The sequence below is a fragment of the Trichechus manatus genome, unplaced genomic scaffold, assembly GCF_000243295.1.
Source record: "Trichechus manatus latirostris isolate Lorelei unplaced genomic scaffold, TriManLat1.0 scaffold00031, whole genome shotgun sequence".
Taxonomy (NCBI): Eukaryota; Metazoa; Chordata; class Mammalia; order Sirenia; family Trichechidae; genus Trichechus; species Trichechus manatus.
In genome coordinates this window covers 16411924-16425387 of record NW_004443967.1, presented here as the reverse complement: position 1 = coordinate 16425387, position 13464 = coordinate 16411924, and the positions used below count along the sequence as shown (strand labels likewise).

The 13464-nt window shown below is 47.8% G+C and overlaps 1 protein-coding gene across 1 annotated transcript in view; it reads right to left on the bottom strand.

The window, feature by feature from the left end:
- The window catches only part of DOCK1 (dedicator of cytokinesis 1), a 569919-nt gene that overhangs the window by 555955 nt on the left and 500 nt on the right, over nt 1–13464 (bottom strand). The window lies entirely within an intron of this gene.

Here is a 13464-nt window from a genome sequence, read left to right as displayed (position 1 = left end):
CTCCGTTTTATAAATGAAGCATCTGAGGCTAAGAAAGTATAAGTAACTTATTTGCTCAAAGGCCACATAAAAAATAAGGGCCAGGACTAAAATATGTCTGTAGGTCTGTACCTCCAAGCCCACATCTCTACGGAAGAAACTAGAGTGAAGAACACACACTTGGGTTAATTAGTGTTCAATCAACTTAATAACAAAGCTAAAGGGTAAAGAAAGAAATTTACCCTCCCAAGCTGCTCTCGTCACCACAGGTATTAATCTCCTATGGCTGCAATAATAAATGACTACAACCTCAGCAGCTTAAAACAACACAAATGCACGGTCTCACAGCTCCGTAGGTCAGCCGCCCAGTGGGCTCCCGTTTCACAAGGCCAAGATCAAGGTGCTGGCCCGCTGGACTCTTACTGGAAGGCTCTGGGAAGAATCCACTTCCAGGCTCATTCAGGTTGTGGGCAGAGTCCAGCGTTTGTGTCTGTAGAACTGAAGCCCCATTTCCTTTCTGGCTGTCAAGTGGGGAGGACTTCAGCAACTAGAGGCACTTTCTGGTCCTTGCACTGGGGCCCCTACATCTCTCGGAGCCAGCAAGGGAATCTCAGACTTCTCCTCTGCCACGTCACTCTCTGCCTTCCTACTCTCTGACCACTCAGAGAAAGTTCTCTGCCTTTAAAGGCTCTTTAGCTTGGGCCCACCTGGATAATCCAGGATAATCTCCTGTCTCAAAGTTCATAACCTTAATCACATCCACAAAAGTCCCTTTTTCCATATAATGTAGCATATTCAAGAAGTCCAGGGGTGGTGCAAACAGTTAACGCGCTCAGCTGTTAACCAAAAGGTTGGAGGTTCGAGTCCACCCAGAAGCGCCTCAGAAGAAAGGCCTGGCAATTACCTTCCAAAAAAATCAGCCACTGAAAACCCTATGGAGCACATTTCTACTCTGACACACATGGAGTCGTTGTGCATTGACTTGATGGCAACTGGAAATATATTCACAGGCTCTGGGACTGGGGCAAGGACAACTTTGGTAAGCATTCCTGGGCATGACCATAGCCCACTTGTCTAGGGGTTTGCATTTCGAGGATTTCAAGCTCTCCTCCAGGGCTGGGGTTCTCAAGAAGGGTGCTGACAAGGAAGGATGCGTCTGCTTGGGACATGGGGATTCCTCCCATTACATAACTAGGTGGAGTTGCTGAGTGGTGCAGATGGGTAATGTAGCTGCTAACCAAAAGGGTGGAGGTGACACGGAAGAAAGGCCTGATGATCTACTTTTGAAAAGTCAGCCATTGAAAACCCTACAGAGCATAGTTCTGTTCAGAACTATGGAGTTGCCGTGAGTCATAGTCAACTCAACAGCAACTGGTAAGATAACTGGGTAGTTCCACCTGAGGGAAAATTTCCTAGAGATCCCTCTTACCACCCTCAGCATTGTGGGAGTGCCTAATATCCCTGAAAGGAGTCCTGGTAGCACAATGGTTAAACACTTGGCTGCTAACTGAAAGGTCAGAAGTTAACAAACCCAGCAGCCACTCCACAGGTGAAAGATGTGGCAATCTGGCAATCTGCTTCCATAAAGATTTACAGCCTTGGAAATCTTGTGGGGCAGTTCTACTCTGTCCTGTCGGGTCGCTACGCATCGGAATCGACTCGACGGCGGTGGGTTTGGTTTTTTGGTAATATCCCTGAGAGGTGAGCACCCCACCCTCCAGTGAGACTAGAGCCTAATCTTCCTACCAGAATCCAGTGAACTTGGTCTTACTGATGTTGGGACATTGGAATTTGCCTAGCTGGGGGTGGTGGGAAAGGTCATCTGTCCCCACTCCTAGGAGTGACAGAGTCGGCTGAGATCTGTAAGACCCATGCCTGTGTTCATTACTGATCCACCAAACTCAAGTCCAAGAGGAAAGGAAAAAAAAAAAAAAAAACGCAGGCTGGTAAAATTCCCAGGCACCCCTGGACAGAAGGAAGCCTGATTTGTCTAGTGGGCAACAAGGGGAGCCACAGAACCTGTTTACTCCCTTCCTGCTTTCACAAACTGAATCAATAACTGAAGGGCGTCATTTGCAAACAATGCTTCTAACAGATGCCAAGTGCTCGCACACAATGAGGTGCCATTCATGGTTCCAAATGAGATGGAGTTTTATCATTTTCCTTCCCCTCGTGATTTGGCCAAGTCCATGGCCAGAGTGGAAGGTGGCTCACCCACAGATCCACCAGAGCCCTCCAGGGAACACAGCCCTGTTGTTGAACTCCCCCAAAAACACTGAGATTGGTAAGGAGGATACTAGTAATTTTCCGTTAGCCTGGAATAGTCAATTAGCTAACGTGAAGGAATCCCTCCGTCCCAGACACAGGCTTCCTTCTCAGTCAGCACCATTCTCCGGAAGGATGGGATCCTCCCAGTGCAAACTCCCAGACAAGTGGCGAGCCTGGGAGGACCCCAACTTGTGCTCACGCTCAGGCTCCCTTCCGCATCCAGAGTAGGAAGTTCAAGGCCTCCCCAGCCTCCCAGACCAAACCCGTTGCCATTGAGCTGATTCTGACTCATTATGACCCTACATGACAGAGTAGAGCTGCCCCATAGGGTTTCCAACGCTGTAATCTTTACAGAAGCTGACCGCCACATCCTTCTCCTGTGGAGCAGCTGGTGGGTTCAAACCACCAACCTTTCAGTTAGCAGCTGAGCGCTTTAACCACTGTACCACCAGGGCTTCTTTAAATTCCTTCCGCTGCTCAATAGGTGTGCTGTTTCGTCATTTCCACGCAGTTCAGCTGTCTCACCTCCACCTGGTGAAGCTCGGAAGAACAAGGCCCACCCTCTCTATCTGTCACTCAACTCTCTCCCAGAAGTCCCTGGCAAAACCATCTGGTCTACTCTTCTTCTGTGGAAGCCCAAATTTCTAACAGTGAGTTTCTTAAAACTAAAGCATTAGCAGAAGGTGAGATGTTAGAAATCACTGCTGTGGGTACTAGAGAAGCTTCTGGAAGATGTGTGACTTACTGGGGAAGCACACAGCCACGTTCTGGGCCAGGGCCGTTTCCCTCGTGAGAAGACCCTGCCTGCTCTATCTGTGAACATGCCCTTAGACTCCACAAGGCCCTTCTGGAAGAGGCTGCACAGGCCCGGCTCACTATTATTCACTCCCCATTGCTGACCCCACATTGTCTCATGATCTTGTCTTTCCCTCGGGTTCCAGTCTCCACAAAGGTTTACGATTAACCGATGTTCCTCCTTGAAGGGTGGAAAACAAGTGATAATGATCTAAGGATGAAAAACCGAACAAAGCACCCATCTTGTAACAAAAAAAACCAGGATGTCGCCAGATAATACCCAAGAATGTTGCCAAATAACCCCCAAGAATACCAGTAAGAGATTAACTCATCTGAGACATGAACACCTCAAGGGGGAACTAACACAAACTTCTAAGACCCATAATCCTGTCCCTATAAAAGCCTTCAGCTGATCCCCAGTGGGGGAGACGAGTTTTTTGGAGGAATCTATTCCCGTCTCCTTTATATCGATACATAATAAAACCCTTGCTGCTCACCTCACCCCTGTCTCAGAATTGGCTATTATGGCAGGCGGCTCCAATCCACGTTATTGTGGTAACAAATTTGGTGGCCCGTACAGAGAGCTTCAGCCGCTTGAGACGCAGTGGCCCCAGGGCAGGGCCTGGGGCTGATCGACAGCCCTCCCAACAAGCAGCCCCGAGAGGTTTCATTTGCCTCTGGGAGAGTATTGGCCAGATCTGGGTCTGTCACGGCACCGCTGGTCCCCAACCGCGCCAAAAGAGGTGGGTGAAAGAAAAGTAAGACCTGCATAGGAGGGATCCCAAGGTGAGTCCGCAACTCCTCTCCCTTTTGCGCTCAGGGCTGGGGCGGATAGGGCAGGCCCGAGGTTTCCAGAGCAGGACCTGAGCCCTTGGTTTCTGAGGAGAGAGATGCCTCAGATGACCGATCCCCGTGAGTAGGGTCACAAGAAGGGACTCCCGGTGACTCCAGAGTCATGGTTCCATGTGTGAGTGCTTGTAAGTGTGTCTAGGAGGTTGAGATTCTCTAAGATCACCTCTGTCAGCAGACAGAGCCGTCTGAGAGGTTGAAGGGGTCAAGATCACCTCCATCAGCTTGCAGGATTTCTCATGAGTGTGTCTGGGAGGTTGAGATTCTCTAACAGCACCTCTATCAGCAGACAGGGCCATCTGAGAGGTTGAAGGGTTGAGATCACGTCTGTCAGCTTGCGGGATTTCTCGTGAGTGTGTCTGGGAGGTTGAGATTCTCTTAAGATCACCTCTGTCGGCAGGCAGGGCCATCTGAGAGGTTGAAGGAGTTGAGGGCACCTCCGTCTGCTTGCGGGATTTATTCGTTTACTGTGGTTTTGTGTCTGTCCCGTCCATTCGTTTACTATGGTTCTGTGTCTGTCCTGTCCATTGTCTGTGTGTAACTAGCATTATACCATCTACTTGGGGGCCCTGATTCGGCTGTTAGGGAAAGTGAAAATACCTTGGGTGAGACTGGTTCTTGAGACAGCCATAGTATCTTAAGACTATGTTCATGAGTTAACTGATCTGGATCCTGAGAGCACTGAAAATGCCAGAATGGTCAATATAATCTTTATAGGACAAAGTGCCCCTAATATCAAGAGAAAGCTTCAGAAAGAAGGAAACCAAAAGCTTGAACCTTATCGCTTAACATCTTTGATAAATGAGCCTGGATTTCCCCCCCTACTACTGATTCACTGGTTTGGGGTTCATATTTAAAAACGCTATAAACTGAGTATACTAGAAGTAACTTGGAATTTCAGTGACCACTTTGGGAAAACGAGCTTTCATTTGTGTTGTCCATTTTTTCCTTTAGGGAACTTTCCTTGATGCTCCGATTTTGTCAAAAGGTCTAATATTCCTCCATCTGAGACTCCAGCAAGTTAATAAGTTTTATCCAGAACCTGTTTTTTTCCATTGAATTGAGTCAATCTTACCAAAAATTGCTATGTACGCTTTAACAAACTAGGATCCACATATCCTTTCTGTGTGGTATTGTCTGGTGAGTTTATGTGGTCTTTCCTTCTCGTTTTGTCCTGAAAGAGCTTTGGTATTTACCAGGTAGACAGCCTTTCAAAACGTCTCCATCAACTTAAACATATGTAAATGTCTTCCTTGAGTCAAGAGTGAGGGTGGGGCACGATCAGGCCTCCTCAGCCCCCAGCCCCCAGGCTCCAAGGTCGTGTAGCTCAAGGGAAGCTTCTGAAAGACCCTTTCCAACTAGGTGGAGACTCTTTCAAGACAAAAGATAAGAAAAATTGCTGCTTTGCTATAGTTATCAGAAATTGAGTGGATCCTGATAATAGAACTGTAAACAAGTTCTATTATAGGGGAACTCTAAGAAGTCAAGCAATAGAAATCACAAGACACATCTAAAATGGCCTGGAAAAATGTTTCTAGCAGTAGTCAGAGGCTTAAAGTTGTATCCATATCAATGAATTGATCAATTGAAGAGAGACTTTGTGATTTCCAAAGCTAGTTGATAAAATCATTAAAGGCTAAAATTAGATTGGGAAAAATATGAGGAACAGTAAAAGTTGAATAAAAACTTGGAATATTTAAGAGACTTTCTTTCAACAACAGTTAGGTTTTATGGTATACAGGCTTAAAACAATTCCCAATACATTTTAGGTAACTTATTGATGTTAAATTGAGTTAATGGATATTTGTCATAATTTACGCTTACATACTTTGGCTTTTTATGCCACATGAGAAAGGAGATATATATATATTTAAGTCTGCTAATAAGTGTTCATTTTTGCCATTTAAAGGGATGCACTACAAGACATATGCAACAAAGACAACATTTAAGAGGTTTATTGAAAATGAAATTTGTTTGATATGGTCAAGTTTTATCTGGCTAAAGTTTAATGGTTTAATTTATGAGATTTTTAGGAGTTTTAATGTTAAGTAGCATCTAAAACAAAGAATTGGGTTTCTCGCTGTCAAAATAACAAAATTTTCTTTGATTTCTGAGTTAAAGGGTTAATTTATTCTTTGTGTAATCTGCCTTGAAGACAAAGGTTTGGCCTCTCATTAGAATAAGATTCCTGAGTCTGAATACTAAGCTGCATGGCTTTTAGAAAAGAAAGCTAAGGGTTTTTACTTTAAGAACTCTGGTTAAATAACTTAAGTACTGTTTCACAGTGACCTATAATATTACTATTTCTTTACTGTTAACTTGGTCGCAACTCTTTTTGAATCTAACATCATCAAAGCCAATGGTTTGATTGGGGAATTCACATCATTTACCTATAAAATTTTTTTTATTACAGTTCAGGTATTCAGAGAATTGGTATATTTTTGGTATATCCTGACTATATGGTATTTTGTCTCAAAATTATTACGTATTACATCTGAAGCTCTTTGAATATGGTTAATGGTTACATTTAGAAATATTTTTATCTAAAGTTTTTTTTTTTTTTAAACTGGTTTCATTTGGCCTTTACATTGTGCTTGTAATAATTTCTAGCAGGTCTTTTACTATTAAGAATATTATTTTTATGAATTAATCACAGCCATATTAAGTGTCACCATCTGCAGATAAAGTTTTTGCTTTTGCTGATTTTCTGAAAACGTTTGACCAAAATATCTCAACAAAAAGATGGACTATATTAGACTTATGAAAAGGACTGTGACTCGACTCAATCAAGATTTCCAGAACTCTTATGTAGAAGCTGATGCGTTCACACACTGCTGCTGATCCAGAATCATGTGGAACAGAAATTAACTACATAAAACTGAGTAAACGAAAGGAAACTATGGGTTTTATGTGGGAATACTGCTGATGTTTCAAGATCCTACTTTCTGGATATAAGAAACCATTTTCCTTTCCTCCTAAATTATCTAACTAATGGGTTTAGATATTGTAACTCTTGAATTAGAAGTTATGTTGGTAAACTTAGCAAAGTTGTAACTATCATAACCAGAGAAGTGTCTGAAACTTGAGCTATGATTTTACAAAATAGAATAATATTAGCCTTCCTGTTAGTCTCTCAAGAAACAGTTTGTGCCTAAATAGATAAATGTTGCTGTACTGATATTAATACTCAATTTGAGGTTTTGCAAAATGTAGTTTCTGTTGAGGCACATGAAAAGCTGTTACTGATTCTGCTTATGCATAAACAAACACCTATTACGGGGGGAAGCCCATCTATCCCAGCCAAATCTCCTCTAGGCTGCATCCTAACAAACTGGAGGAGGGATAGCTATGAGCCTGTGACAAGAAAGAAAATAATATGCTTATATAACAATGTATGGCCCCAATACCAGCAGGGGGGGCAGGAACATTGGTTCCAAAATGGGTCTTTGGCTTACAGCATGATTTTTCAGCTTGACTTGGTTTGTAGGAAAAAATGGGACAAAGTTCCCTATACTCAAGCTTTCGTGTCTCTCTATCAAACTTTAAATCCCTCTAACCAGGTTCATTTCCATTTTCTACAGATCCCGCCTGAAAATGCAAGTGCCTTGCAGGTGACACTGTTGCAAGAAGAAACAGTGACACTTAGTGGCATTTCTTTCCATATTCAACAAAAGGTAAATCCGGAGGTCTGGGCATAAGAAAGGCCCGGGCAAGCCAAGTCAGCCGCACCCGTTAAAATTACTTTAAAATCTAGAGCACCTACTATAAACCAGAGGCAATATCCCCTCCGCAAGGAAGCTTTGGAAGGGATCACACCATTGGTGCATCGATACATAAAAATTAGACTTTTGAAATTTTGCCAGTTTCCATACAACACGCCTATCTTACTGGTGTTGAAACCGGGGACAAGAGAATATCGCTCTGTACAAGACCTAAGGAAAATCAACCAAATAGTAGAGGACATTCATCCAAATGTGCTTCTTAAGGCTGTCTCCTCCCTCAATCCCGCCACATTGCTGCCTACTTAGGAAGATGCCCCCGTTCATGACTGCCTAGAGATAACTGAAGAAGTTTATTCTAGCAGACCAGATCTCTCAGATGTTCCCTTGACTGACCCAGAGATAGAAATGTATACAGATGGCAGTAGCTTTCTATATGAAGGATGCCACAAGACAGGATATGTGGTGGTGACATGAACTGAGGTCTCAGAGGCAGCTCCACTTCCTGCTGGTGCTTCGACTCAAAAGGCTGAACGCATAGTCCTTGGGCGGGCCCTGAGACTAAGAGTAAGCAGGAAGACGCACAACTGTGTATACCGATAATAAATATACCCATCTGGTCCTTCACTCACACGATGCCTTGTAGAAAGAAAGGGGACTTCTGACATCTGCCAACAAAGAAATAAAACATGTACCAGAAATCCTAGAACTCCTGAAGGCAATCAATGATCCCTTTCAGGTGGCAGTGGTATAATGCCCCGGACACCTGGAAATTTTAAATATCTACTGGTTTTTGTGGACACCTACTCAGGGCGGGTGGAGGCTTTCCTTTGTCGAACCGAACGAGCCCAAGAAGTGACCGAGGCGTTACTCAAAGAAATCATAGCCCGTTTTGATCTTCCAATCTCAGCACAGAGCAACAACAGGGCAGCAACAGTCACCCAAGAAGTCAATAAGGTTTTAGAATATAAATTGGAAACCACACTCAGCCTGGAGACCACAATCGACTGGAAAGACCAAAAGGATGAACTATACTCTGAAAAAGTCCTTGGCGAAACTCTGCCAAGAGACAAGCTCCACTTAGATACAAGTGCTCCCCATTGCCTTGCTCAGAATCTGGGTGGCCCCTAAAAGCGGGCTCAAATTGAGCCCTTACGAATTAATGTATGGGAGACCATTTCTGAAAAAGTTGACTTTCCCCACCTCGGTGATGACCGGGGTAGAGAAAAGAGACTGGGTCTGTTCTCTGAGAGCTGTCATAAACACTGCTAATCAGTATGTTTCTTCTCTTTTGTCTTTTCCTTCTGTCACCCCCCTCCACAGGTTCCAACCCAGAGATCGGAAATCAGGTCCTGTCGAAAACCTGGAAGAATCAACCCCCGGAAGATCAACTGGTCCCTCAGTGGGAGGGACCTTTTGAAGTTCTCCTGACCAGCCACTCATCTCTGAAATTAACAGAAGTAGCCGCATGGGTGCATCACTGGAGAGTAAAAGCAGCCCCACCAAAAAAACAGAAAGAAGCAGAAAACAAAGGGCCACCATACTCTTGTACTCCAGTTCAGGGCCTGAAGTACAAGTTCAAGAAGCTTACAGTACAATGATTTTGACCTTGTTTCCCTCTATCTTTCTATTTTTTTCAGGAGACCTGGACAGAAAAAGTGTTGGTGATCCCACAGGCAAAGGGGACACCAACCCTGCAAGCTGGGGACACTCTGACCCTCCCGTGTGTAGTCTCAACCCTAACTCCAGTAGTGTCCAGTTAAGTGAGCCATAGAAGAGCCCGAAAGAGGAACCTTAAGAATAATGATTATTCTAGTTTGTTTTTGTGTTCCCTGGTTTATGAGAATATCAACAAAAGGAACTACAAAACTCCTAAGGCTAGAAAAATTTTTACCCTGGTAAGTCGGGACACCCCTTTTTCAAGCTCTGAGGACAAACGTCATCTATTCACCAAGATACAGCCAATTTCCACTCTAACTCACCCCTCACCTATGGCCCCTAGTCGATACCTGGAGGCTTCTCACCCAAGCCAACGCCCCTAACTAGCACGAAGTAGCCAGAAAAGAAGTGATGCCCTGTTTCCCAAGACTGAGAAACTTCCAATAAAAGGGGGATTGGAAGAGGCTGCATCGGCCCGGCTCTCTATTATTTACTCCCCATTGCTGACCGCCACGTTGTCTCAGGATCTTGTCTTTCCCTCAGGTTCCAGTCTCCACAAAGGTTTACGATTAACCCACATTCCTCCTTGGAGGGTGGAAAACAAGTGATAATGATCTAGGGATGAAAAACCGAACAAGCACCCATCTTCTGAGAAGAAAAACCAGGATGTCGCCAGATAATACCCAAGAATGTCGCCAAATAACCCCCAAGAATACCAGTAAAAGATTAACTCATCTGAGACATGAACACCTCAAGGGGGAACTAACACAGACTTCTAAGACCCATAATCCTGTCCCTATAAAAGCCTTCAGCCCATCTCCAGTGGGGGAGACAGGTTTTTTGGAGGAATCTATTCCCTCTGTCTCCTATATATCGATATATAATAAAACTCTTGCCGCTCACCTCACCTCCGTCTCAGAATTGGCTATTGCGGCAGGCGGCTCCAATCCGCGTTATTGTGGTAACACTTCCAGGTCACCTGGGAGGCAGCCAAGGGTATCAAGGGCCCTTGTAAAACGTGGTATCTCAAAGAGAGGGCCCTTCTCCATCTCCTGGTGAGTGTAGGACACAGCGGCAGAGAGAAATGGTGAACTCGGGCCAGCTGCCAGAGTGTAAATCCAGGACCTACCACTTACTGAGGGCAGTGGCGATTCAGTGATAGAATTCTCGCCTTCCATGCAGGAGACCTGAGTTCGATTCTCAGCCAATGCAGTTCATGTGCACTGTGTGTTGTCAGCAGAGAAGCTGTGTGTTGTTATGATGCAGAACAGATTTCAGCAGACCTTTCAGACTAAGACAGACTAGGAAGAAAGGCCTGGTGATCTACCTCTGAAAATCAACCACTGAAAACCCTATGGACCACAAGGGTCTGATCCACAACCAATCGTGGTAATGGCACAAGACTGGGCAGGGTTTTGTTCCGCTGTGCGTGGGGCTGCCATGAGCTGGGGCTGTCTGGACACAACAACAATCCCCATAGGCCGAGAGTGGGCCAGCAATCTACCTCAGGTTCTGACTCTGCCTTCACGACTAAGGTGAGGTTTAAATTCTCTAAGACAACACGTGTCAGGCCTCCACAGTGCCTGCCCCCCACCCCGCAGCGAGGCCTAGGAAGGGTGAGACAGAGAGTTGCTTCCTGCTTCCGGCCTGGCCATCTGCCCCTAGGCGGTCCAGTCAATTCTGACTCATAACGATCCTATAGGACAGAACAGAACTGCCCCATAGGGTTTGCAAGGAGCGCCTGGAGGATTCAAACTGCCGACCTTTTGGTTAGCAGCCATAGCTCTTAACCACTACGCCACCAGGGTTTACAATCAAAAGGCAGGCAGTTCTAATCCACCAGTCACTCCTCGGAAGCCCTATGGAACAGTTCTATTCTGTCCCATACGGCTGTCCTATAGGGTCGCTATGAGTCCAACTCGACAGCCATGGGTTTTGTTTTTTGTTTTTGTAATCTTTACGGAGGAGCCCTGTTGGCGCAGTGGTTAAGAGCTTGGCTGCTAACGAAAAGGATGGCAGTTTGAATCCACCAGCTGCTCCTTGGAACTCCTATGGGACAGTTCTACTCTGCCCTATGGGGTTGCTAAGAGTCAGAACAGGCTCAAAAGCAACAGGTTTACAGGCTTTAATATTTATGGAAGCTGACTGCCACATCTTTATCCTGCGGAGCCGCTGGTGGGCTCAAACTGCAGACCTTTCAGTTAGCAGCTGAGCTCTTGACTACTATGCCACCAGGGCTCCTTGTCAGGCCCTCTGCTGGCCCTTAATGCCTGTCCCTCTGCGACCTGGGGCCTCTCCCCCACACGCTCCAGCTCCTCCTTGTCTCTCCATGCTGGACTCCATGCAGTCTGTCCTCGCTCCCTCCTCATGCTACATCCCCCAGGATGATCACTGCGGCCACCGACGCTCACCACAACGGGCAACCTGTCCTCGCTCCCTCCTCATGCACCACGGCCCAGGACGCTCACTGCGGCCGCCCACGCTCACCGCGGCGGCCCACACTCACCGCGGCCGCCGACGCGCACCACGGCCGCCCACGCTCACCACAACGGCCCACGCTCACCACGGCCGCCCACGCTCACCACGGCCGCCATCCCAGGTGGAACCTCCATCCAAACCGCTCTCTGCATAGCAGATCCGGGCGTTTCCATGAGGATGTCCCCCAGACTGAAAAGTCTCAGGGTGCCCAGGGTGCGGGTGCACACTCAGTCCACACAGTCAGAAAACGCCACCGTGGCCCTCTGTGAACCTGAGTCTCAGTTTCCTCACCCACAAAATGGGATGATAATCAGCCCTAACGGCCCTGAAGCAAGGAGGTCCCCCAGCCCCAGTACAAAGAACAAGCCCAGTGTGGGCCCAGAAGGGATGAGGCCTGCTCCAGGAAAGGCCTAAACCACTGTGGACACCCGCTCATAACCAAGGACCAGCGTACGCCATTGTCACCGAGCAGATAAGCCAGAGTTCACAGAAAGGAGGGAGTCCTGAGACTAGAGCCCCCAGAGGCTGCCCAGAGGTCAGAGGGCCCCACGCCTGAAGCCGAGCAGCGGGAGGCGTGGGCAAGGCAGTCAGGGGTGGGCACAGCGTCTGCAAGGGCAGAGGCAGGGGCAGAGCTGCAGCCGAAAGCATGCCGACTAGGAGCCCAAACCCGTGGCTAGGGGAGGCAAGATCACAAAAGGTCTCACAGGGCAGAAGAGGAGTCTGGCCTTGGTGAGGCAGGGGATCTCGGACTTCGGGCAGGAAGACGGTGACACCAACCACCACCGGGCAGATCTTGGGGTTGGCATCCAGGGTGGAAAAGGTGTGGGCAAGTCAAGAAGGCCAGGACCGCAGGCCTTGGCGAGGCCCAGCTGTAAACGCTGGTGAAGGGGCGGGCAGGGCATAGCCTGGCGCCGGGTGGGCGTGCTTTGCCATTAAAAACCTCCTTCTCTGGAATGTGTACTTGGGGTCTAACACTTAAACCTGCAACCCGACACCCCCTGCCCCCTCAGGAAACAGCAAAGTGCAGCAGAGAAAACACAGGCCTCGGCGTCTGATCCCATGTTGGGGCCTCACGGCGCTGAGCCGCGCAGCTTCAAGGGTCCCGGACGGCCGAGGGCAGGGCCACCAACCGGCGTGAAGCGGCCATCTGCCCGCCCGGGTCGCGCACACCACTCCCAATAGACGCGCGCAGAATTCTGAGTATTGATCACTGCAGCGTGAAACTGCCGACCCGGGCCCTGATACTGAAAACAACTTCATCCAAGAAGGAAAAGTGTCAGGCCAATGACCCCGGAGTTCCCCCGCAGAACTGACCGCTTCGGCCGCAGGCGGCAGGTATACTAGTTAGAGGGGCCCGGAGGCTGCAAAGTTCCACCACTGGGGTGCCCAAGAACTAGAGGTGGGAGGGGAAACACCCTCGAGGAGTGACAGAACCAGCCCCAACCCCGCAGGCCAAGCCAGTATCCCGGCCGGTTCTACCGGGTCTAGAGGGGGAACTACTCGCCAAGGGGGCGAAGGGACAGCGTGTGCCCGGCCTCGGGGTACAAGTCGTGCACTGCCCGCCAAGGGGGCGCGGGGACAGCGTGTGTCGTCCCCGGGGTCCAGGTCAAGCACTGCCCGCTGGGGTGGCGCCGGCGGGCGGTGCCGCGGTACAGGCTCCGGGCGGAAACGCCTCTTCCCGGCAGCCCCGGCCACCCTGCATCCCGCCCGCGCCGCT